This window comes from Dama dama, chromosome 5 (assembly GCF_033118175.1).
Source record: "Dama dama isolate Ldn47 chromosome 5, ASM3311817v1, whole genome shotgun sequence".
Taxonomy (NCBI): Eukaryota; Metazoa; Chordata; class Mammalia; order Artiodactyla; family Cervidae; genus Dama; species Dama dama.
Genome location: NC_083685.1, coordinates 50,263,426 through 50,288,873, shown reverse-complemented (window position 1 = coordinate 50,288,873; position 25,448 = coordinate 50,263,426). Strand labels below are relative to the sequence as shown.

At 37.4% G+C, this 25,448-nt stretch overlaps 1 pseudogene; it reads left to right on the top strand.

Moving 5' to 3' along the window:
• The window catches only part of LOC133055536 (tigger transposable element-derived protein 1-like), a 31,811-nt pseudogene extending 29,989 nt beyond the window's left edge, over positions 1–1,822 (top strand).
• Positions 1,823–25,448: the final 23,626 nt, after the last annotated feature.

The following is a 25,448-nucleotide window of genomic DNA, read 5'->3' as shown; positions in this document are numbered from 1 at the left end:
CTTTAAAATGTAGCCTTTAACACTACAAAAACCAAAATGTCTCATTTGAGATATTTTTCAATCTTTAACCAATAAAGTCAAGGAAGGTCTGCAAAATTATAATAATATTGCTTACATTAACAAGCTTTCCACATATAACAGCTACATATGTAAGTCAGAACTTCCTTATCATTTATTTTAAATTATCATCCTAAAAAAAAAAAAAAAAAATTATCATCCTAAAGTTACCATAAATCTCTTGATTTGGGACTTTCTATAGAGAAAGATCACAGAAATGCACACATAATATACTTGCCTGCAAATCATATAGATTTGAAATGATATGCCAAGATACTGAATGGCTTTGCTAACACATTTTAAAATGAAAGGTCAAACTTTGTTGGGAAGAATTATCTAGGTCATCTGTTAACTAGAAATAATGAAAAGCCTAAAGCTGAACTTGCACATCTATTACTTGTTAGAATCAAAATATCTTAAGCAAACACAATTTTAAATCCACACACATTAAGCAAATCACAATATTTATTAACTAGAATTACAATAGCACTGGATTTATCAGACCCGAACAATCTTCTTGTTATAACAATCCACATGCATTTTTGAATCCAAAATACTTCCTTAAAGCAGTGACTCAAAAACCATAATAGTAAACAGCCTTCCACCCTTTCTCCCTCCATCTCTTCCTTTCTACCTTCCTTCCCCCTGCTTTTTTCTCTTTCTCTTTTTTTTGAAGTTTCCAACCCACTGTAAACAAATACTTCTGTAAAATACAATATGTTCACTGCTGATTTCCATCAATTTCAATTGAATCCTCTTATTTGTGCCAAGATGCCCTCATATTTCCTCTTCCAAAAATCTATGTCTGTATAATTGCCCCATTGTAACCAATACTACTAAAATCTGTGAAGAGTCAGCGGTTTTACTCTACCTGCAAGCTCACAAGTTAACCTGCTAAATTTCATAGATGCTGGGGGGAAGACGGGAGACTCCTGGGTCAAAGATAAAGGACTTTTTACCCAGAGCACAGTAAGCAGCAGACCATATGTATCAGTTTCCCTTGTCTCGAGTTCCAGGGGAAACACAAGTAAACCCTGGTAGATGTCCTTTAGAGAGAGGAACGCTAAGCTTATGGAACACAGCTCTTTCAAAAATAGTGAATATGTATGTCCTCAGATCTACTTATGAGAGTTATTATCTTTATTATCCCAAACAATAAGTAAGCCTGTTCTTTGCTTTAGAGGGAGACACCATCTTTAACATCAAGGCTTTCTGCTACACAAACACATTCAAAGTGACAATCAGGAACAAAAGCAATCAATGATCGTGCTCTGCTCACAAAAACTGAAACAACAACAACAAAAAAGATGAGACTGATGGAGACTGGATGCCAACAGTGGGATTTTTTCTTGGATTTTTTCAAATAATCCCTAGGTGACTAGGATTTTTGCCATCCTACCTTATTCGTCTAACTTAATATGGTGTTCCATGTCCTTTAACCTCAAGTGAATGGATTTTACCTATCCTTACCTTCTTTTGCAGTCAGTGGACATATCCACTTACAAAATGTAGGGCAACTAGGACACTTTTAGACAATGGTTAATTCTGTTTACTTGACTCTGTCCTGCAGAGAATCTAGGCTTTGTTTGTATATTTACTTTTTGAAGTTTTTATTTATTTATTTTTTTGTATGTTATTTGCCAGCGCCCCTCCAGACACGGTGTCCCCCAGAGTGCCCGGCGCGGGTGGATCTGCCTTCAGCGGTGCCGGGCTGCCCCAGGGCGTCCTGCGCTCCCCGAGGGCGGAAGTGTCTGTGCGGCATTAGGCGGGGCACCTGCGCGGGCCGTCAGCATGTTCGAGCACCAGGGGCGCCCAAACCGGGGCGTTGGGAGTCCTGCGGGGGCCAGGCCGCCCAGCTCCCAGGCAGAGCAGTTTTTTCAACTCTCCTACTATGTCTCATCGGCGCCCACCACCACCCGGAGAGATCCCTTCCAGATCCACCAAGATTGCAACCCAGGAGCAGTTGCAGAGCCTCCAGTTGGAACCTCAGCCTTGCAGCGAGGAGCGCAGGACAGCAGGCACCTCTGCCTGCAGAGCGGGTGCCACACACCTATGACCACAAGGTTCATCCCACTGAGGACAGGAATTCCTCTTCAGTAACTGCTTTTCCCTGGATACTGCCGTCCAAACCCTGGCTGAAATTCCCTGTATGCAAAGTCAGAAGACACTGTTTTGCTGAGCCTTGCACATGTCAGGTCTGCTGCCCCATCCTTCTCCAACTGTAGATGAGTTTGCATGGGACTGAAATGACCTCCAGCGAGGCCCTGGAGCCAGCAGCTGAGAGGAGATACCCCACGGCCAAGGTCAGGAGCTGTGGCTGCGCTTGGCTGCTGCTTCCCTGGACCGGTGCTGAGGAGATACCCCACGTCCGAGGCCAGAGAAATCCCATTAAGATGGTAGGTGCTGGAGCAGCTGTGAGGAGATATGCCATGTCCAAGGGCAAAGGAGAAGCCCCAGCAAGACTGTGGGAGGGGTGAATTCGCATTAAGAATCAAAGCCCAATCCCTCCAGAGACGCTCAGCGGGCTCAAGCAAACCTTGTGCGCACCAGGACCCAGGGACCCCACAGAGACTGAGACAGAACTATGTGTGAGCGTCTCCTGTGAGGTCCGGGTCAGCAGTGGACTGCCACAGGGGCAGGGGCCCTGGGTGCAGCAGACGTGGGTATGGCGTAAGCCCTCTTGGAGGAGGTCACCATTAACCCCACCATAAAACTGCCAGAACTTACCTAGGACCGGGAAATAAACCCTTGGAGAGCACAAACAGAACCTTGTGCACCAGGACCCAGGAGAAAGGGGCAGTGACCCAACAAGAGACTGACCCAGACTGGCCTGTGAGTGTGCAGGAGTCTCCAGCAGAGGCGTGGGTCGGTGGTGGCCTGCTGCAGGGCTGGGCACTGAGTGTACCAGCACATGCATGGGATCATTTGAAGGAGGTCACCATTACCTTCATTACCTCCACCATAGTTTGGCCCCAGGTAAATATCTGGGAGGGGACATAGCTTCAGCCATCAACAGAAAATTGGATTAAAGATTTACTGAGCATGGCCCCGCCCATCAGAACAAAACCCAGTTTCCCCCTCAGTTAGTCTCTCCCATCAGGAAGCTTCCATAAGCCTCTTATCCTTCTCCATCAGAGGGCAGACAGACTGAAAACCACACTCACAGAAAACTAACCAATCTGATCACATGGACCACAGCCTTGTCTGACTCAGTGAAGCTATGACCCATGCCATGGAGGGCCAACTAAGATGGATGGGTCAGGGTGGAGAGTAGTGACACAATGTGGTCCACTGGAGAAGGGAATGGCAAACCAGTATTCTTGCCTTGAGAACCCCATGAATAGTATGAAAAGGGAAAAAGATAGGATACTGAAAGACGAACTTCCCAGATTGGTAGGTGCCCAACATGCTACTGGAGATCAGTGAAGAAATAACTCCAGGCAAATGAAGAGACGGAGCCAAAGCAAAAACAACACCCAGTTGTGGATGTGACTGGTGATCGAAGCAAGGTCCGACGCTGCAATATTGCATAGGAACCTGGAATGATAGGTCCATGAATCAAGGCCAACACCGAAATCAGATTGATTATATTCTTTGCAGCTAAAGATGGAGAAGCTCTATAGAGTCAGCAAATCAAGACCAGGAGGTGACTGTGGCTCAGATTATAAACTTCTTACTGTCAAATTCAGACTTAAATTGAAGAAAGTAGGGAAAACCACTAGACCATTCAGATATGACCTAAATCAAATCCCTTACGAATATACAGTGAAACTAAGAGTAGATTTGAGGGACTAGATCTGATAGACAGAGTGCCTGATGAACTATGGATGGAGGTTTGTGATACTGCATAGGAGACAGGGATCGAGACCATCCTCAAGAAAAAGAAATGCAAAAAGCAAAATGGCTATCTGAGGAGGCTTTACAAATAGCTGTGAAAAGAAAAGAAGCAAAAGGCAAAGGAGAAAAGGAAAGATACACCCATTTGAATGCAGAGTTCCAAAGAATAGCAAGGAGAGATAAGAAAGCCTTCCTCAGTGATCAATGCAAAGAAATAGAGGAAAACAACAGAATGGGAAAGACTAGAGATCTCTTCAAAAAAATTAGAGATACCAAGGGAACATTTCATGCAAAGATGGGCACAATAAAGGACAGCAATGGTATGGACCTAACAGAAGCAGAAGATATCAAGAAGAGGTGGCAAGAATACACAGAAGAACTGTACAAAAAAGATCTTCATGACCCAGATAATCATGATGATATGATCACTCACCTAGAGCCAGACATCCTGGAATGCAAAGTCAAGTGGGTCTTAGGAAGCATCACTAGGAACAAAGTTTACGGGGGTGATGGAATTCCAGTTGAGCTATTTCAAATCCTGAAAGATGATGCTGTGAAGGTGCTGCACTCAATATGCCAGCAAATTTGGAAAACTCAGCAGTGGCCTAGGACTGGAAAAGGTCAGTTTTCATTCCAATCCCAAAGAAAGGCAATGCCAAAGAATGCTCAAACTACTGCACAGTTGCACTCATCTCACATGCTAGTTAAGTAATGCTCAAAATTCTCCAAGCCAGGCTTCAGCAATATGTGAACTGTGAACTTCCAGATGTTCAAGCTGGTTTTAGCAAAGGCAGAGGAACCAGAGATCAAATTTCCAACATCCGCTGGATCATTGAAAAAGCAAGAGAGTTCCAGAAAAACATCTATTTCTGCTTTATTGACCATGCCAAAGCCTTTGACTATGTGGATCACAATAAACTGTGGAAAATTCTGAAAGATATGGGAATACCAGAACAGCTGACCTGCCTCTTGAGAAATCTGTATGCAGGTCAGGAAGAAACAGTTAGAACTGGACATGGCACAACAGACTGGTTCCAAATCAGGAAAGGAGTACGCCAAGGCTGTATATTGTCACCCTGCTTATTTAACTTATATGCAGAGTACATATGAGAAACACTCGGCTGGATCAAGCACAAGGTGGATTCAAGATTGCTGGGAGAAATATCAATAACCTCAGATATGCATATGACACCACCCTTATATGGCAGAAAGTGAAGAACTAAAGGCCATCCTAATGAAAGTGAAAGAGGAGAGTGAAAAAGTTGGCTTAAAGCTTAACATTCAGAAAACTAAGATCATGGCATCTGGTCCCATCACTTCATGGCAAATAGATGAGGAAACAGTGGCTGACTTTATTTTGGGGGGCTCCAAAATCACTGCAGATGGTGATGGCATCCTTGAAATTAAAAGTCGCTTACTTCTTGGAAGGAAAGTTATGACCAACGTAGACAGCATATTAAAAAGGAGAGACATTACTTTGCCAACAGAGGTCCATCTAGTCAAGGTCATTGTTTTTCCAGTAATCCCATATGGATGTCAGAGTTGGACTATAAAGAAAGCTGAGCACTGAAGAATTGATGCTTTTGAACAGCAGTGTTGGAGAAGACTCTTGAGAGTGCCTTGGACTGATCCAACTAGTCCATCCTAAAGGAAATCAGTCCTGAATATTCATTGGAAGGACTAATGATGAAGCTGAAAGTCCTTCGGCCATCTGATGTGAAGAACTGACTCATCTGAAAAGACTCTGATGCTGGGAAAGATTGAAGACAGGAGGAAAAGGGGACAACAGAGGATGAGATGGTTGGATGGTGTCACCCACTCAGTGGACATGAGTTTGAGTAAACTCTGAGCGTTGGTGATGGACAGGGAGGCCTGGTGGGCTGCCGTCCATGGGGTTGCAAAGAGTTGGATGTGACTGAGCAACTCAACTGAACTGAACTTGTTTTATATTTTGGAATTGACATTTTCAGCCTATTCCTTATGTAAGAATCAATTAATATAAGATCCTAACACATCTCTCTACAGTCTAGATATCTTTGCTGTATTTTAACTTCACCCATTCTCTTTTTCCTAATCATAATTCTGGCTCTTCTTACAGCCATACCAGTCTCAGTGATGAGAATCTATGAAGGTCTGTATTTAATTGTATAGTGTTTACTTCTTGTATTGCTTCATCTTGTTACATGACCCTTTATATTTAACTATATTTCATTATTAATGTATTGTTATTAGTTTCTGAGCAGCAGGGATAAAGTGATAATTGCTGCTTAATTTCTTTGGTACACTGGCTGGCAGAGCACTGCTATATTAAAAAGATAAATAAGCACTGTTTGGTTATTTGATTATGTTGCAATGTTTTGTAATATTCAGAAAAAGCAGAGAAACTTGAAAGAAAAATGTCTTCTACTGAAGTGATACAATTCTCATTTCTTAAAAAGAAAGTAGGTTTGTGTTTGCTTCATCTGCCAAATTGCTACATATTCTAAGCCATATTAGGGCTCTGTGGAGCACAAACTGCACTTCAGTTATTTTAACCTTTAATTAGAATTGTGATACCATGGATCAGAGAAATATTCAAATAAACAATTTACGATGAAAGTGAGTTTGAAAAAGCAGCATTGGAAATTTAGTCTGAAGCCAGAAAATACAGAAAAGAATTTCAAAATATTTTTTTGTAAAAGCTGACTATTCCATTTATTCCATTAAAATTTTATATTTTATTTTTAAAAATCTATTACCTATATAAATTATGAAAGTAGAAATGCTTATTTAAGCTGACAAATCAATTTAAAGTATAAGGCACGTGTTCTTAATCTACTTCCACCATATTGAATTAACCAATAACAGCATGAGGTGTACTTTTTCATACTTTCATGAATTCTCATATGGATATACATTAAAATGTACACATTATGTATGCATGGTTTACTGGTATAGTTGTTTACCATAAAGTCTGTTAGCTATTATACACATTAATGTATTTTTATAATTTATATAAATTCCTGAACTTAAAAATATAATGGCCTTTTTTTCTCATTAAATTAATATGCATCTTATTCAGATTTGATATAGTTACTAAATAACTATGAAAGAAACTTTGCACTGAAAATAACTCTGCACTGATTATTATTATTTTCTTTTTGTTGCTATAAACATAATAAAATCCATGTATAGAAAGATCCTTACAGAACAAAACAACTGATAAAAGATTATCTACAGGAGATACAAATAGCTCATACAGTTCAATATTAGGAAAACAAAATGCCCAACCAGAAAATGGGCAGAAGACGTAAACAGATATTTCTCCAAAGAAGACATACAGATGGCCAATAAGCACATGAAAAGATGTTCCACATCACTAAATATTCAGTTCAGTTCAGTTCAGTCACTCAGTCGTGTCCAACTCTTTGCGACCCCATGAATCGCAGCACACCAGGCCTCCCTGTTCATCTAGAGAAATACAAATCAAAACTAACAATGAGGCATCACCTCATACCAGTCAGAATGACCATCATCAAAAAAATCTACAAACAATAAATGCTGGAGAGGATATGGACAAAAGGGAACCCTTCTATACTGTTGATGGGAATGTAAACTGATACAGCCATTATGGAGAACAGTATGGGCATTCCTTAAAAAACTAGGAATACATCTACCATATGACCCAGTCACTCCACTACTGGGCATATACTCTGAGAAAGCCATAATAGAAAAAGACACATATATCCCAATGTACATGAAAATGAAAGTCGCTCAATCGCGTCCTACTCCTTGCAAACCCATAGACTACACAGTCCATGGAATTCTCCAGGCCAGAATACTGGAGTGCGTAGCCTTTCCCTTCTCCAGGGGATCTTTCTAACCCAGGGATTGAATACAGGTATCCCGCATTGCAGGCAGATTCTTTAATAGCTGAGCCACTGGGGAAGCCCAAGAATACTGGAGTGGGTAGCCTATCCCTTCTCCAAAGTCTTCCTGACCCAGAAATTGAACCAGGACCTCCTGCATTGCAGGTGGATTTTTCACCAGCTGAGCTACCAGGGAAGGACATGGAGGCAACTTAGATGTCCATCAACTGATGAATGAATAAAGAAGATGTGGTACATCTATACAATGTAATATTAGCCATAAAAAAATGAATTTGAGTCAGTTCTAGTGATGTGGATGCACCTAGAGCCTGTTTTACAGAGTGAAGGAAGTCAGGAGAAAAATAAATATAGTATATCAATGTATATATATGGAATCTAGAAAAATTGTGTTGATGAACCTATTTGTAGGGAAGGAAAGGAAACACAGATGTAGAGAATGGACTTGTGGACAAAGTGGAGAGAATCAGAATGGAGAGAGTAGCATCAACATAGTGAGAGTTGGTGAGAAGTTTGTGTGTAGCACAGGAAGTCCAATCTGGTGCTCTGTGATGACCTGGAGGGATGGGATAAGGCGAGGGGAGGGAGGCTATAGAGAGAGAGGGCGTATGTATAATTATGGCTGATGTGCACTGTTGTATGATAGAAACCAACACAACATTGTAAAATTTAAATTAAAAAATAATAAACATTTTTAAAAGATTAAAAAAGATCCTTGGAGTAAAAATTCTTGCATGTATGTTATATTTTGGCTATTTTATTTCTATAAGGTCATTTTAAAATATGTCATTTCTGGGTCAAATATTATAGTATGTTAAATTTTAACAGTTATTGACAGATTTTTTTTTAAAGCCAATTCCCAGTTTACTTCCAAAGATCACTTGAATTTCTACTCTATCCACCAGAATGAGAATTATCCCCATAACTAGATGGCATTTCCTTTTAACAATTTTTGTCAAGCTAATGTGCTATATTTTAATTTGTGTTTCTCTGATTACTAATAGTAAGTATCGTTTCATATGTTTCTGGCCATTTATACTCCCTGTATTCAAAACACCATATCCTTTGGCCAATATTACTGATTGTCTTTTAATTAGTTTGCATTTGTTATTCTTATGATAAGCATAAATGCACATTTGCTATTCTTTATGGTAAGTATTAATCCTTTGCTATCATTGTGCTGCAAATATTTCCCAAGCTAATCTTTTTCTATATATACACTAGTTTTGGGTAATTTTTGCCATACAATTAAACAAACTATATGTAGTGACGTATGCCTTCCATTTTGCTTACAGAAAATGAGAGCCCTATATTGCATTGAGTATATAAATATACAAATAAATATAAATCTATATCTATCCATACCAGAAGCACCTTACTGTTCTTGTTATTTAGTCATGAAGTCATGCCCAACTCTTTGTGACCCCACAGACTATAGCCCACCAGGTTCCTCTGTCCATGGGATTTCCCAGGTAAGAATACTGAAGTGGGTTGCCATTCCCTTCTCCAAGATCTTCCTGACCCAAAGGTCAAACTCTGATTTTCTGAATTGCAGGCGATTCTTTAGCACTGAGCCACCAGGGAAGCCCTCACCAGAAGCACCTACTATGTTATAAATGTTGCATTTTCACATTAATCCTTTTAACAACCATAAATCACTATGAGAAAAATCCCTTGAACTGTTCTTGAAAATTTTTTGAACAGTTATTAGTAAATTCACCAATGTTGGTGAATTTCAAAGAATTTCATCAATGAATGGCATGAGGATTCCTACCAACATTCGGTGGGGGGAACTGGTTACAACCTTCCATTCTTAATTCATCAGTATAGATAATAGAGCAGAAGCCATCAGGACTGAATGCTTCAGTTGCTCACCCATTATTGAGCTAAGTGTTTTTCATTTGATTTTCTCTTGATGTAAAAGAGAGATCTCTAAATCTAGTCTCATACTCTTCTAAGAATTTCAGATTTATAGTAAAATGAGATGTAGATTACTAATGAGTGTTTTTGATCAACTGCTCATATAAAATCAGTTATATATATACAGCAAGGGTAAGCATTTAAAACTCAAATTACGGCTCTTCTTTCTATGTTTAAACCTCTACATTCATTTTCTTTTACCTTTAGACTAAAATATGGAATCCTTACCTCTGTTTGCAAAGACCTACATCTTCTAACACTAGCTTATCTCTCCCACCCATGTCATATTATTCTCCTATTTGCTCAGGATTCTCTAGACATAGAGGCCTTTTGAGTTATTAAAAAGAGCAAGCTTGTTCATTCTGATTGGTCTGAGATTATCAGCCTAAATACAGCCTCTTTGGAAAAGCTCTCCCAGTGAATCCAATCTGAAGTAGACATGAGAAACTTTCTATTGCTTCTGATTTTTAATTACATGCATGCCAATATATTTTTGTGTCTGCATGTTTTGTCTTTTCCAAATAGATCCCTATGCATTTTCCAAAAAAAATTTTAAACATTGTTCAGAATTTTACAGTTAAGAGATGGGACAGAGATTCAAACACATGTAAGCTAGATTCAAACACATGTAAACTGAAAACCACAATCACAGAAAACTAACCAAACTGATCACATGGGTCACAACCTTGTCTTACTCAGTGAAACTATGAGCCATGCCGTGTAGGGCCACCCAAGAGAGAAGGGTCATGGTGGAGAGTTCTGACAAAACGTGGTCCCCTGGAGAAGGGAATGGTAAACCACATCAGCATTCTTGTCTCAGTACCCCATGGACATTACAGGAAATGACTGAGTGACTGAAGAAAAAAAAAAAAACTAAATTCAATGCCCATCTATTAACCAGCATTTTGTGTGGATTAATGAGTGTGGTCAAGAATGTGATATGCTGTTAAGAGTCGTCGAGTGAAATAAACTCTAACTAGGGTTTATAAGATTTAGTAAAACTGATTGTTTATTTATTTATTTATTTATTTATTTTTTAAACTGATTGTTTAAAATTTGCATAAGCTGTTAATTTCCCAGGAGTGATGGTGGCAGTCACCATTGTATTCAACTGAGATCTGGGTAGTAAACAAGTTTTGAGGGATTCTATACAGCAACAAAGTTTGCCTAAGAATGAAAGGAACCATCTGAGATAGCAAAGACTTGAGTCTTAGATATTGATGGGAAGGAATCAAGAGAAGATGCTGAGGTCAGAAGAGTAGTGAGACTTCTTAAATCAGGTTCGCATGAAGATGGAAGAAACATAAGTGAATGAGAAGAATCAAGGAACAGATTTAACATCATTTGGAGAAAACACAGATGGCAGTGAGTAACAGTAAGTAACTTGGAGTTGAGCAGACCTAATTTAAAACTATAATTCACATCAGCTGCCTTCACTGCAAAAGGAAAGGAGCAATAGCTATTTTAAAGCATTGTCATATGGATTTGAGAAAATCAGAGTACAGTATGCACTGTATTGCTTAGAGCACAAGAGGAACTCAGTAAGTGGTAGCTATCATAATTTAACTGTTAGCCGTTTTCCACCACATTAGCAAGGTAATGCTCAAAATCCTTCAAGCTAGGCTCCAACAGTATGTGAGTCAAGAACTTCCAGATGTACAAGCTAGATTTAGAAAAGGCAGAGGAACCAGAGATCAAATTACCAACATTCACTGGAACATAACAAAAGCAAGGGAATCCCAGAAAAAACATCTACCTCTGTTTTGCTGATGACGCTAAAGTCTTTGAGTGGATCACAACAAACTGTGGAAAATTCATAAAAAGATGGGAATACAAGACCACCTTACTTAACGCCTGAGAAACCTCTATGCAAGTCAGAAGCAACAGTTAGAATCAGGCATGAAACAACGGGCTGGTTCCAAATTGGGAGAGGAGTACATCAAGGCTGTATATTGTCATCCTGCTTATTTAACTTATACGCAGAGTACATTATGCAAAATGCCTGGTTGGAGGAAGCTCAGGCTGGAATTAAGATTGCCAGTAGAAACGTCAATAATCTCAGATATGCAGATGATACCATCGTTATGGCAGAAAGTGAAGAGGAACTAAAGAGCCTCTTGAAGAAAGCAAAAGAGGAGAGTGAAAAAGTTGGCTTAAAACTCAACAATCAAAAAATGAAGATCATGGCATCTGGTCCCATCACTTCAAGGCAAATAGATGGGAAAACAATGGAAACAGTGACAGACGTTATTTTGGGGGGGTGGGGCTAAAAAATCACTGCAAATGGTGACTGTAGCCATTAAATTAAAAGATGCTTGCTCCTTGGAAGAAGAGCTATGACCAGCCCAGATAGCATATTAAATAGCAGAGACATCACTTTGCTGACAAAGGGCCATATATAGTCAAAGCTATGGTTTCTCCAGCAGTCATGTATGGATGTGAGTGTTGGACAATAAAGAAATCTGAGCATCAACGAATTAATGCTTTCAAACTGTGGTGCTGGTAAAGACTCTTGAGAGTCCCTTGGACTGCAAGGAGATCAAACCAGTTAACTTTAAAGGAAATCAACCCTGAATATTCATTGCAAGGACTGATGCTGAAGCTGAAGCTCCAATACTTTGGCCACCTGATGCGAAGAGCCAATTCATTGGAAAAGACCCTGAAGCTGGGAAAGATTGAGGGCAGGAGGAGAAGGGGGAAACAGAGGATAAGATGGTTGGATGGCATCACTGACTCAATAGACATGAGTTTGAGCAAGCTCCTGGAGATAGTGAAAGAAAGGGAAGCCTGGCATGCTGTAGTCCATGGAGTCTCAAAGAGTCAGACATGACTGAGTGACTTAACAACTAAACAACTGTCTTGTCACTGATAAGTGCTGATGATTGGAATCTAAAAGGATGTACAGGTGAGCTTGTTTGCATGGTAGGAAAAGAGATACAGACAGAGAGAAAGGATGTGTGGACACAAGGGGAGATGGGGAGGGTGAGACAAATTGGGAGAGTAGGATTGACATATATACATTATTGTGTGTAAAACACAGTTAGAGGGAAGCTGTTGTATAGCACAGGGAGCTCAGCTTGGTGTTCTGTTATTACCCAGAGGAAAGGGCTGGGGAGGTTGGAATGGAGGTTTAGTTTAAGTGGAAATAGATATATATATGCCTGTAGCTGATTCACTTTGTCATACAGCAGAAACTAAGATAATATTGCAAAGCACTTATTCTCTGATTTAAAAAAATTTAATATTTTAAAAACATATTTGGACCTTCAGTACAAAATCTAGTGACTTAATCACCATCTACTCTGCCCTCCAGGATATAGTTCTCCCTAGATGTCTTTCTGTGACTGTATCTTAAAGGTGAGCATGTTTTTTCTACTGCAAACAAGGCATTGCTACAAATATTGTTGATACTATGTTTCACCTGGGTTTTTGAAGGGAAAAGCAAACATGAAATCAGGTAGGAATACACACTGTGAGAATATCATTAATAGTAAAGAACAAAGTGGATGCTGAACTTCTGTTTACTGATACTACAGGATTAATTCATAGCACATAATCTAAGGGCAATGACCTCACTCTTCAAGAAAGCAATTCAATTTTAGGTTGTCATATTTGCCCCTGTGAAAAAACTTAGTTGGCAGCAAATGAAATTCACTCAACAAAAGGAAAATGTTAAGTTCAGAATTTAGTAAATATGTAGCATCTTTTGCATCTCTTTTGGCCTTGCTTTGGCCCTGCATGTTATTATATCTTCCATATACATGTTTTCTCTTTAAGAGTATGGACTTTAGATTCAGCCCCATCAGGTCAATTCCTTGATCTACACTCTATAAATTTTGGCATTTTTGACAGATTATATAGCCTGTGTGACCCCAAGTTTATTCATCTGTAGTAAGGGGAAATAAAACCTGCATCACAATCCAGCTGATAAAATGAAATGGAATAATGCAAGTTTCACACCTTGTATACAGCAGCAAGCTGAATACCTTGGGCAGCCTTGCCTTTATCCCTTCTTTGTCCATTTTCTCTAATCATGGGATTTTAACTATGCCTTCAATGAAGACAATTCTCAAAAGCATATTTCTAGCTTCATATTTTAAATTGCATATTTTTTAATCTTCAAAGGCAAAGCAAATAACATATCCCGAATCATAAGTTTTATAAGGAAACCATGACAACAGAATTTCTTCCTTTAAATCTTCTAGTATCTTATTTTTCTCATGATATTTTTTCAGTTTTACTTTAATCTTTTTCCAGATATAGACTGTGTAAATCATAATCCAAGCCCAAGTCATTTTTAATCAGTTGTTGTTCAGTCTCTAAGTCATGTCCAACTTTTTGTGACCCCAAGGACTCCTTCAGGCTCCTCTGTCTATGGGATTTACCAGGCAAGAATACTAGAGTGGGTTGCCATTTCCTTCTCCAAGGAATCTTCCCGACCCTGGGATTGAACCCACATCTGCTGCATTGGCAGGCAGATTCTTTACGACTGAGCCATCAGACATAATTATTAATCCAATGACTACCACCATGCCAGATTGGCACCATGGAGATGTCTTGACAGAAGAAGCTATATAAAACCTAGCAAATTTATTTATTAATTATAGTTACCAATGAAAACTAAAATGTAGATATGAAGATGGATTTTGGCAGTTATCAATATGCTAATTATATTCACAAGGTCACCACTGAAAATACCTTTGACTATTTTAGAGTAATACATTCAAGGAGGAAAACAGAACATTGTACATTTTGACTGCCATTCATTATTTACACGGGTTTGTTGTGTTTGTTTCTTTTCATGTAAATGAGTCACCCCATTCATATAACCACGTAATTTTAAGACAGAGCATATCTAATTTTTCACCAGTCAAATGTTTCAGGAGAAACAATGCTTTTTTTCTATTTATTCTTACAATGTCATATCTAGAATGACCATTTAGTTCCTAGAATATTTATTTCATATTCATAACATATAATTCCTTCATCATGAGCTTTCCATTCACTATCAGTATATTTCATATTTATCAGCCCTTACACTGCCATTCATAAAAACTAAGAAAAACTGCATTTTCACTTAAAGAACCTAGTAGTACACAATAAATATTTCTTGTATTGATGGTCAACGTCATATTACTTCATGTTACATACATAATTACATGTATGTAATTATACATACAAAGTCAAACAAATTTGGATGTGACATAATGCTTCTCAAGTCTATATTTCATAAAATAATCATCATAATATTTTCTGATCTCTTTCTTCATTTTGGATACTTTTTCTGGCATGGAAAGATCATTGATTTTATATATACTAAAGAAAGAAACTCTATACATATATAAACTGAATACATAGATTATTAAATAAGGAAGTATTTATTTTAAATAGAAAAATCTTATTTAAAATGTGCTTAAATGTGGTTTAAATGTGCTTCAAATAACTAAAGTATTTTTTGTTTATTAAGTCAAACAGAAGAGGTTTCATTTAACAAATGCTATATGTATTGCTAACATTATAACTTTAATATATCTAACATTATATATTGAAATCAACTCTAATCCCTGATTTAGGTGTAAGAGATAAAAGACTTATTTTTACAAAAACTTTGCTTCTTTCTAAAAACAACTCATAACATTTTCTGATTAAAACACAAAATGTGTAAAAAAAAGAAACCTGTATTAATTTTAAAAGTGAAAGTTGCTCAGTGGTATCTGACTCTTTGTAAACTCTCCAGGCCAGAATACTGGAGTGGGTAGCCATTCCATTCTCCAAGGGATCTTCCCAACCCAGGGATTGAACCCAGGTCTCCCACGTTGCAGGTGTATTCTTTACCAACTGAGCCACCAGGGAATCCCAAGCATACTGGAGTGGGTAGCCTATCCCTTCTCCAGGGGATCTTCTCAACCCAGGAATTGAACTGGGGTCTCCTGTATTGCAGGCAGATTCTTTACCAGCTGAGCTACCAGGGAAGCCAACATAATTTTGAAAGTGAAAGTGAAATTCATTCAGTCGTGTCTGACTCTTTGAGACCCCTGTGGACTGTTGATGGAATTCTCCAGGCCAGAATACTGGAATGGGTAGCCTTTCCCTTCTCCAGGGGACCTTCCCAACCCACGGATTGAACCCAGGTCTCCCACACTGCAGGCAGATTCTTTACCAGCTAAGCCACAAGGCAAGCCCAAGAAGACTGGAATGGGTAGCCTATCCCTTCTCCAAGGTATCTTCCCGAGCCAGGAATCAAACCAGGGTCTCTCGCATTGCGGGTGGATTCTTTACCAACTGAGCTATCAGGAGGACCTAATTTTATGTCAGTATGAAATCAGAATTACAATGAGAAAAATATTCCTTAAAAGTTAAACATTTTTCATTGGCTGAATTAAAAATGGAATTCATATAAGGTTCTAACTGGCTTTATTAAGCACAATAATTTTATATTTATTATTTAAAATATCGTCAGTTTCCACTAGATACCTTCCCTAATCCTTAATGCTTATTGTGCTTAAAAACTGGATTTGCTTCACAGTTTCTGGATCCTTATTTTACAAGAGACATGGTTAAGTAAAATATATCTGCCTGAAGTATAGAGCATATCAGCAGGGAATAAAACTAGTATCCAGGCCCACACGATGTTAATAAAAGTAATTAATTAGAATTTGATTGTCAAAGAAGCAATTAATTAAGTATAAAATGCTGGCTTTAATTTTGTAAAATAAAATGTTTCCTGTTTCTATTGGGAAAAACAAAACTAACAAATGGGTGATATGCTAGATATTTTTCTTTTGCTTAAAGAAGCAAAAATTACTGGTATGAATTAAATTTCTGAAATGATAATTAAGTCATAGAGCTGACTCCTCTCAAAACTGTATACAGTGTTACCCAATCATAATATATAATGATAATGAAAGTCAGTCTTCAAAATTAACATTTACATAAATATCTATTTCAAAGATGATAATATCAATGATAATACCATTGGCTTTATCTATATGTGACAATTTAGATAAACATGGGATGTATGGTTTATAATAGGATAATAGCTTTCTGAAATAATTTCTTGATTTTGATAAACTGTGGGGCCCACGGGGGCATGAAGTCTTCATTTTCATTTTAGGGTTATAGCTCTAACTTTTAGCAGTGTCCAAACCAAATGACACTCAATAAATATATGTTAAATGAATGTATGATTGAATTTGAAAATGATGCCTCATTTATTTGACTTTGTTAATTAAGTATTTTAACAACATGTACATTACATGAACCCCCAATTATTATACTAAGACATTAGTTTAAAAAGAGAAAGAAACACTGAGATCAATAACCACCTTAAATAACACTTAAAAAGGAAATGTGACTCAAAACTTCTAAGTTCAAGTCTGTATGGGCCCAGCCTCAGGAAATAAAGAAACCGTTCCTGAAGATATATAATTAAAGAGTTTAGAGAGAAGCTCTAACTTTCCATGGAACTAAATTCCACAAAATTATAGCTGTTCAGTTATAGCTGGTTTCACAGGCTCTCCAGAAGGAACTCACATTTTGTTCTATGAACACTTAGACTCAATTTTAAGATGTCACTTTGGTTGTTCCCCCTCCCAATTTAAGGTAACAACTGAAAACTCGGGACATATTTTTCCGGTTTTTGTTTTTTTGTTTTGTTTTTTTAAATTTGTAATCAGCATTTTCTTTGTTGGACAAATGCCCAATTCTTGATTATTAGATTAGTACGAGAAATGGGGAATTATTAGCTTATATCAATTGTTTAAGCTCAAATAATACCCAGGTTAAAAAAAATCCAAGTAACAATGTAAAAGTTAATTTAATAAAGGTAAGAACCAAGTTAGAAGATCACAGGGAAAGGCATTTTGTCTTTCAAATTTTTTTAGAAAAGTTATTGTTAAAAACATTTTGTGGTATCATCTCTGCACGCCTTGCAGAACACTGACAAGCCCTAGGACATCCCCGAAGTCAGTTTATGCCTCAGTCAGATTTGATAGCCTCTTATTTTTCCTAAGTGAAAACACAAATTGTAACTATAAATAATTGCTTTTTAAATAAACATGCCTAAATCTACTCCATCAAAGCACAGCTGTTCTTTAAAATGGATAACTTGGGAAAGCGTCTATTTATTCCATTACCAAAAAATTTGGAAAACCTTCTTTCATTGTTTTTCCCTGCAAATATGTGAGTCATGCAAAAACAAAAATCAATCTTAGACCTATTAATAGCACAGACTATTTGGGGGCTAAAAACAGCACAGCCCAATTCCATTGCTTACATTTTTCATGAGTTTGGGTTCCAAATAAGATCCATCTTTTTTCTCAAATGAAATTCAAATTTAAAGTATAAAAGTCCAACACTACCGGATGAGTCAATAAAATACACCACGAACTATAAAGCTACTTCCCAAGAGGCTTTCCAGAATGCCTAATAAGATGGGATTATCACTGGATTGGGACTATAAACTCTAGAGTGACTACTAGGAACAGGCTTAAAAATCAGCCATCCCTATGCTTTCAATTGCACTTTATAAATTATCAGCGTACATTAAATGTTAGAATTCCTTACTTTTTTCTTGTGTTAAAATGCATGCATGCCAAGTCCCTTCAGTCATGTGTGATTCTTTGCAACCCCACGGACTGCAGTCCACCAGGCTCCTCTGGTGGGATTTTCCAGGCAAGAACACTCGAATGGGTTGCCATGTGCTCCTCCAGGGGATCTTCCTCACCAAGGGATCTAACGCAAGTCTTTTAGTTCTAATTTGCATTTTCAGACAGGGTCTTTACCACTAGTGCCACCCGGGAAGTCCATTAAAATGCATAATGCAGAAAAAACAATGTGGTACCCTTAGAAATAATTTTAATTTATGACTCCCTATGTATCTATATTTGAAATGTTTACATATTTAAATACAAGTCAGTAAACAAATGCCTGGCTCTTCGTTGTGCCCACATGATTAATCAGAAGCACAGACCTGGGATGACTAAATGGGTCTTAACTGGGGCTTGTGTCAGGGTCTCTGACAATATTTTGTACCATATACACAAATATTAAAATGGTCTTTATAAGGTGTCATTTCTGACACTAATAATAATCTTCTACTATTAATAATATTTTAGTTTAAAAAAAACACCAAAGCTTCATCAAGGGAGTTAAAAGAGGGATGCTTTATGTGAAAATGGGCAAGGAGTCACATATAGAAAAATTATAGCAATGGAAAATTAAAGATTATCTTCAGTGAAAATAAAATAATGCATTTTCTTCCTGCACAAATACAGCTTTAAATTGGAAGTCAAAATTATTGTAAATGTATGAAACATTCCAGGCAATTTTCTTCAACTATTAAAATCAATTAATTAGAGGAAATTATTGGTCTATAATTCATTTCCATTGCCAAAAACATAGGCAAAACTATTTCCTTTGTGAGTGTTTTCCAAATTTCGAAATGATATTTTTGTATTTCCTGAAAGTAAACTCTAAATTGAAAAGGATAAGTGAGCTCAACATGTGCCATGTTTTGTCTTAAACACATTTGAGATTTCGGTTTACCCACTGAAAGGCATGCAATCACATTTAAAATTTAACATTAATATATAAGAATAATTGGGTACCTAGAAACCATGGGTGCAATCAGTTCACTTGTAGTATAAAACTCGATCATCTCACTATTGTAAATTCTCTATTTTTCTGTCATTTAGTGTTAGAGAAGCATAAAATCAATCACATGTATTATGAATCACATCAGTGCAGTCACTCAGTCATGTCTGACTCTTTGTGACCCCATGGACTGCAGCAAGCCAGGCTTCCCTGTCCATCACCAGCCTCTGGTGCTCAAACTCATGTCCATTGAGTCAGTGATGCCATTCAACCATCTCATCCTCTGTCAGCCCCTTTTCCTCATGTCTTCAATCTTTCCCGGCATCAGGGTCTTTTCCAGTGACTCAGTTCTTCACATCAGGTGGCCAAAGTATTGGGGGTTCAGATTCAGCTCAGTTCTTCCAATGAATATTTAGGACTGATTTCCTTTAGGACTGACTGGTTTGATCTCCTTGCTGTCTAAGGGATTCTCAAGAGTCTTCTCCACCACCACAGTTCAAAAGCATCAATTCTTTGGCACTCAGCTTTCGTTATGGTCCAACTCTCACATCCATATATGACTACTGGAAAAACCATAGCTTTGACTAGACAGACCTTAATGACAAAGTAATGTCTCTGCTTTTTAAAATGTTGATGTTCACTCTTGTCATCTCCTGTTTGACCACTTCCAATTTACCTCCATTCATGGACCTAACATTTCAGGTTTCTGTGTAATACTGTTCTTTACAGCATTGGACTTTACTTCCATCACTAGTCACATCCACACGGGGCATTGTTTTCACTTTGGCTCAGACTCTTCATTCTTTCTGGAGCTATTTCTCCACTCTGCTCTAGTAGCATATTGGGCAACTACCAACCTGGGGATTTCATCTTTCAGTGTCATATTTTTTTTGCCTTTTCACACCATTCACAGGGTTCTCAAGGCAAGAATACTGGTGGTTTGCCATTCCCTTCTCCAGTGGACCATGTTTTGTCAGAACTCTCCACCATGACTCATCCATCTTGGGTGGCCCTCCATGGAATGGTTCATAGTTTCATTGAGTTAGACAAGGCTGTGATCCATGTGATCAGTTTGGTTAGTTTTCTGTAATTATGGTTTTCATTCTGTCTGCCATCTGATGGATAAAGATAAGAGGCTTGTGGAAGCTTCCCGATGGGAGGGACTGGCTATGGGGGAATCTGGGTCTTGCTCTGATGGGTATAACCCATGACAAATATTAATTGAGCACCTATTGTGTATAGGTCCCACACAGGATACAAAGATATAGTTTATGACCTCAAGTATTAGAATATCTATAGCTGGTGAACAATACATAAACATGGAGTCTGTTAGGTTCTTATTGGCAATACAGGCTTCTAAAACTATTTGAAAATGTAAATTTCAAACAGCATCATTAGAGCATTTATAAGGATATCAAGTAAATGAGAGAATACTATAAACTGAAAAGCCTTTAAAATATTTTTTCCTGTTCTAAACATTAGCTGTTAAAACATTATTTTCAAATGATGCATCCCAGTTAGACACTTATCAGTTGTAGGCTTTACTGAAAATTCAGTGCACTTATTGACTGAGTGAAGAAAGGTTAAGGAAGAAAAAAATAGACAATACAGTTGCAAGTTGGTCCTTGACAACATAGGCAATGTGTTATTTTATATAGCTTAAACCTAATCATTGTGCAAAAGAAAAATTTCAGAGTTGTCATGGCATTAAAATGACTTTCATAAGCACTAAGGCATTGAAACATATTAAAGAATAGAAAATTTAAGTCTTTTTATTCAATGCTTAAGAAAAATCAGGCAAATGTTTTTGCTTCTGTTTATAGCCCCAATTACCCTAAGCACTTGGTTTAATTTGTTCTCTTCCTGATTAAACCTAGATATACATAAAGATTGGATGAGAATGAATGTTCTACTAAATGGTGCTTGAGGATGAGGAGAAATGATATATGGGATTCTTTTCATCAAACTGATATATGCTTATTGAAAAACATAATATTATGTATTATGGCCAAAGGATTAAAAGTTATGCTTAATATATTTACCTATTATGTGAAATGCATGAGCAATTATTTAGTAAAGCACACATACAGAGACTGTCATCATATTAAAGTCTGAGTTGTTCAAAACAGAACCCCAATTTGATATGGGCATATCTAGTAGGTGGGGTCAACACAATGATAACTCTGAGACTTCCAAGTAAATTTGATCAACAGATTTAGTGTTCCTTTTGTGATTATTTAGATTTGTCATGTGAGAATAAAAGAACAAGCCTATGTTTGTTTTATAAAATTTATACAATGGATCACAAAAAAAGGAGTAAAATCATGTTCCTGGCAAACAGATACTGACTATGAAAGAATTTTGGTTTCTAGTGCTAATGAACTTCATCTCTTTAAGTAGCTATGCTTAGTCACTCAGGCACATTCAACTCTTTGAGACCCCATGGGTTGTAGTCTGCCAGGCTCCTCTGTCCATGGGGATTCTCTAGACAAGAATATTGAAGTGGGTTGCCATGTTCTTCTCCAGGGGATCTTCACAACCCAGGGGTTGAACCCAGGTCTCCCGCATTGCAGGCAGAGTCTATATTATCTGAGCAATCAGGGAAGCCTTTATTAAGCAGAAAAGAATAAGAATACAACTTTTTCTTCCTATGGATAGACTTAAAAGTATTTTAGCCACAGAGAAGAAACACCTTATTTCTTATAAAAGACATTAAGGTATGCTTTTGATCCACAGATGGAGGACAGCACTATATGAAGTCGGAGAACATGGGTCAACTGGTATGACCCCTATTAACTGAACTGCCTCTGAGTATTTGTATGACAGACTGACCCAGCTACACCAGTGGACCCTCAACTGGGTGTGATTTTTGCTCCATCCAGGGGACACTGGAAATATCTGCAGCCATTTGATTGTTATTATTGGGGTGGGGGAAAGGGGGCATTCAACTGGTGTCTAGTGAATAGAAACCAGGTATGCTGCTAAGGATTCCACTGTGCATAAAACAGTCCCTCACAACAAAAAATTATCTGGCTCAAAATGTCAATGGTACCAAGGGAGAGGAACTTTGAACTCATCCATTGTTTTTGCCTTGTTGACAGTTGCGGTTGGGGTCCCACCTACCGATAAAAGTACGGTCCATGAAAAGCCTAATTGTATCAAGCACTAGCCAACTCTCACCCATCCTCAGTAACATGGGGGAGAAATTATAGAGGTGGGATACATGAGTGAATGCAAATGCTTCTTTGTGAAGCTAACTGAAACTGAACTGAAGTCGCTCAGTCGTGTCCGACTCTTTGCGACCCCATGGACTGTAGCATACCATGCTCCTCTGTCCATGGGATTTTCCAGCCAAGAGTACTGGAGTGGGTTGCCATTTCCTTCTCCAGAGGATCTTCTCGACCCAGAGATTGAACCCAGGTCTCCCACATAGTAGGTAGACGCTTTACCGTCTGAGCCACCAGGCTTATTCTCTATTTTAAAGATTTTTTGGCAAGAATGCTCACTTAACTCATGGGAGTGTATTCAGGTACCAGGGTTACTGAATTCAGGTACCTGTATTCAGATAACAGAGTTAATATATTCTCCCCACCCATAAATCAAATGTTGACTTAGGGTTCCTTCAGGATAAGCAGAGAAGAGTTAAGAGATAGTGGAGAAAGGAACAGGTAGCTACAGGAGATCTGGGGAAAGTGAAAAGAGAGTAATTCATAAACTATGAAGGGCTATTCATTTTTATCTTCAGCTGTGTCAAATTACTTATGTGCTTAATACTGTGTTATAATTCAAGTCCCTTCTAGTTATTCTACACATTAGATACTTATTCTTTTCCATGTTCTTCCAGAGACATAAGAAGTGTGAAAAGGTCAGTTAAACAGATGTGTTTAAAAACAAAGATGTTGAGCAATGAGCAATGATAAAGATGGTTACTACAATCTTGCCCACTTCATGACAGACTATTTCTCTTTTAATCATAGTAAAGAGAAGAGTATCTGGCAGGTAGCAGGTGCTCAGTAAATGTTGGTTAGATGAATAAATGGTTCATCATCCAAAGCATGGACTCTCCCTTAATGCATTAATATCATTCCTTTCTTTTATCCAGTTGTTTTCAAGCCCAGACTTTTTTTTTCTTCACAGCTTTTATCACATTCTTTTCTTCCTTTATCTTCTGAATGTGACTCTGAGAGAGACACATTCATCCTTGCCTTGTTTTATTGGTTGTTTCTCAAGTTTTTAATGTTAACATTCCTTTGACCACCTTGCTGCCAAATTACTCCTTTTAAACATAACTCTCTGTGTACTTTCTACTACTTTTTAAAAGTTCTCTGTAGTCTAAAGTGAAACTTTTACCTTTTTAGGCTACAAATGTTGGTTTATCAATTTGATTTCACTAATTAGCTTGCAATTTTACAGTTTACTAAACTACTATATATTTTTTAAAAAATCACTGTTTGGCAAAAGTAGAGAAGGTTAATATGGCATACAGTAGGATTGTCATTAGCTAGGAATTAAGAGACTTTAAGATACTAAATAGTGTGACTTTTGATAAACCTCTGAGAGTTTGACAAACCTCTGAGATGATATCTGAGCGATGTCTCAGTTAGTGACTTATGTCACTGCAATTTAGAGGGAGGAAAGATACTATCTGATATTCAGATTCTAGCAAAAAACACTTTTTGCTCAATACTTTCATGAAGGAAAATAATTATGAAGACACTAAAATTTGGAAATTCAGGGTCCATTTGTTATCTTAGTTACAAATAAGTCTTACAGAATATTATATTATTATTAGTATTAACAATACCATATTATTATAGAAAATATTATTAATAGGAGGATGAAAATAAGTATTTTGTCACTGCTCAGTGGAAATCATTCTTTCAGTAAAAAAGAGTTTAACAAGGAAATGGTTTTTCCGTACTCATCTTGCCTTCAATCAGTCCAGCTGCCTTTTAGCAGCCAAGCAACTGATTTTCACTATTATTGTGTTTGGATCATCAAGACCTCAAGATGAACTGCTTGAGGAAAATGGTTTGAAAGAAATATATACATATACACTGGCATCAGTCTTTAGTCTCTTCTTTCAGTGGCATTGCTTTCAAGTCAAATTGGCTTGTGTCCAAAAGAAAACAAACAAACAAAAAAATCAACAGTTAAACAGCTGGTACCAATTATCCTAACTTCAGTGGGACTCCACACTCAAGTGTCAAGAAGCAAACTGGATTTGTTATTTTGCTGTTTGTTATTTTGTAACTTGACCATGATGTTAGCACTCACTTTGCCCATTGCCTTCTATTTAATCTCCAGAATCATATACCTAAACTCTCACAGCAAGCAAGTGTTGTTATTTTGTGTGTCTTTATAAACTCATTAAATTACTGGAGTTTAAAAAAAAATAGAAAACTGGATATAAAAGTTTGAACAAGTATTTATCTGATGTCATAATATATTTTGACACTAGCTCAGGGATATGGAATTCTAGAAGAGAAAAATACTGTGATAATGAACATAATGATATGTATGTAACATTTTTTTCTAGTATCAAAGATTGTTAACAAAATTGTTAAAAATATAGTTCTTCTCAAGTTTGCTTATGGAAGTTGTGTTACATTATTGATTTGTTTAAAAATATTTGTCTTCCAAAGATATACAATGACATTTTGTAACATATTCTCATATTTATACTTCATGCTTTAAGTTTTATAAAGTTGCCTCATTTTTTTTAAGGAGCTTAGATTGTAACTCTAACAGTCTGAGGTGCTGTTCTCTAGAACCAGGAAGTAAATGTTGGCAATATTAAATAGGATTTGGACAAGAAAAATTCCAGTTCATAATTTTAGTCCCTAAGAAGTACAAGTTCTAAATTTGGCAATATCTACTGGTTTTAATATGTTCTACTCTGAAATAGAAACTCTCTTGAAAGTTTACTTTAGGAAAAAGAAATCCATTGCTCTCCATCAAGACAAGCATCTCACAAATCACAAAGAGGATTTTGTAACTAAGCAACAAAGGTCAGCGAGACTGTGATCAAGATTTGGAGAACCAGCTGAACATACACACACTCCAAGGAAAGTGTGGACCTGCACTGCAAGGGAAGAAAATCAACACTGTATTTGAAGCACTCCTTTTTAAAACCTATAATTTCATTGTACTATGCAGGTGTACACTGAAAAA